This window comes from Balearica regulorum, chromosome 9, assembly GCF_011004875.1.
Source record: "Balearica regulorum gibbericeps isolate bBalReg1 chromosome 9, bBalReg1.pri, whole genome shotgun sequence".
Taxonomy (NCBI): domain Eukaryota; kingdom Metazoa; phylum Chordata; class Aves; order Gruiformes; family Gruidae; genus Balearica; species Balearica regulorum.
Genome location: NC_046192.1, coordinates 12,044,811 through 12,047,306, shown reverse-complemented (window position 1 = coordinate 12,047,306; position 2,496 = coordinate 12,044,811).

Here is a 2,496-nt window from a genome sequence, read left to right as displayed (position 1 = left end):
GCAGCACTCCCATCTCTCAAGACCTATTTTAACTTGGATAACGGAGGCAAACCTCTCTTGCTTGGCATTTTCTAAAGCGTACTTGTTGCTGACTGAAACATGCTGAGCGTGATGACATTGTTTACAAATGTTCAATACAAATTGTTCATGGTGTAGGTTTTGCCATCGCTGCCAGCCATGGATGATCTTCTTGTCCCTGATGTTCTGCCATTTGGTTGGTTTTACTTCATAAAACCTCCTTTCCTTTGCTACAGCATTTGTTGGGTCCCTGGAGTGCCTCCACTCCTTCATTTGGTTTGATATTCCAGTAAAAGATAAGACCAGTCACACTTCCCGGAGACTAAAGAAACTGAGGATTTCAGCACAGAAGATGCAGACGTACGGGAATAGCTGCTGCAGTAACTGGTACGTGACCCCAGGTGTGTGAATTCTCTGCCTTCTCAGCAGTAGAAATGGCACCTGCATGCTCTCATTCGAACAGGAAGACTTAGGGTGGTAGTAAGGGTCACACAGGCTTGTTATCAGCATTGCAGTGCAATATAAGACAGGTTTGGAGGGTGTTGGTACATCTTCACTTTAAATTGAATGTTTCTGGTCTGTGCTAAGATGAACTTTCACCCCTGTTGGCGATAAGATTTTTCTCTGAAGGTGACAGAGGATTTGGGTAGACAAACAGTGCCTGTGTGGCAATATTATTTATCACAAAGTAACATTAGCTAATGCCAGGTAAGTCATTATGGACAAGCTATGCATATCTGAAAACCCGTTGCCTCCTTTATTGCATTGTTTTTATCACATTGCAAACAGAACAATAGTACAAAATTTGTATTTCATAAGCCTCTCAAATTGAGCAATTCTAATGCATGCTGTATAGCTGAGATTACGTATGGACTGCAACTATGCAAGTTGGTTCAGGTTATCTTTTTTCCAATGTATATTATGATGTGCCTTTTCAAGATGCATCTAAGTTCTTAATAACATATTAAACAGAGTTTAAGATTTGCATGAAGAAATCAGCTTATGGTCACGTCCATGCAATACAGTCAATCAGAGGGGTATGTATTTGTAAAGGAAAAAAGTAACCTGCACCTCCATTTTCTTTTTGAAGTTTTGCTTTATCTTGCAGTGAGATGGGCCCCACTTGTATTGATACTGTAAAAACACAAAGGATGCATTTTCCCAATTTTATTTAAGGCTTCTTAATTTTTGAACGTTTGGAGAAGTCTTAGTCTTTTATACCAGTTACTTATATTGAATCTTATGTAGGGAGCTTTCTTCAGGAGTTCTAAATAATTATTTTTTACTAAAACTAACAGAATAATTAAATTACTTAGAAGAAAAATAGTCTTAATCAGATAGGAAGTACTTGATGATATCTTTCTCTGACATACAGTCTTTTGACATAGAGCTAATAGATATAACTTGTCAATTTATAGTCAAAGAGAATATAAAAGCCAAAGAGATTATAACTTGTCAATGAGTCGTTCCTTAGGGAGGAGATTAAAGATCCCATAGCACCGGAATGTTGTCCTACATACCATCCTTTTGTTGTTCATAGTGCAACTTTTTGTAAGGGGGGCCAAGCAGAAGTACAAAGGGAAAAATATTTTCTATGTATTTTTTGCTTTTGCTTTTCCTGCTCTAATTAAATGAGTTAAAATTGACTAATTATTCTAATTAGATTGGGGTTAAAACTAAATTCTATTGATACAAGTTTGGAGTTCAGCATCCTGAATTTTATTGCTTAACTGAGAATATTTCTGGTTGTTCCTGTTTAGAAAGAGCCACCTCAACTAAGGGCAACACAATGTCACTAACTCTGTTCCAACAGTTGCTTTAAACAATGTTCCCTCTATGAAGAAAAGTGATGGCACAAGAGAATTGCTGCAGATTAAAATTTTGTATAATTACATGTAATTTGTGCACTGTGACAAATCCCAGGAGCTGTCCGTACCTCGTTATCAAAGACCTTGCTCGTAGCTGACTTTTTCCATGTGGTACAGCTGTAAGAGGAATTTGGTTTAGGCATTAAATTCACTTAGTTAGGCACTGTGAGGAGATAGTCCAGTGGCGCTCGTTGAATTCTGTCTTAGAAACCCTTTAACATTTGGTGTTTAATTAAAAGCCTTTTATGTGCATTTGGTAAATTAATACAGAAACTGCACAGACTAAACGTGGGGGTTTGTTTTGGTGTTTTCGCTCCATACGTGGGATCCCGGAGGCGAGGGCCCGGCCCCCCCCGTGCAGGCGCCGTCACTGCCGGGAGACCCGCGGCGCTCGTCGTGAGGGAGTGGGAGCGCAGGTGCCGCCGTCCCTCCTACCCCCGGCGGCAGAGAGCTGTGCCGGCGGCCCTCCTGCCCGCAGCAGCCCAGCGCTTGTCTCCGCCGCAGAGCCAAGCCTGGGCCCGGCACTCCCCCGCCCCTGTCAGGCCGGGGCCTCCGGAGGCCGCGCCGAGGCCCGCCCCCCGGCAGCGAACGCCACCTGCCAGCCGGGCGG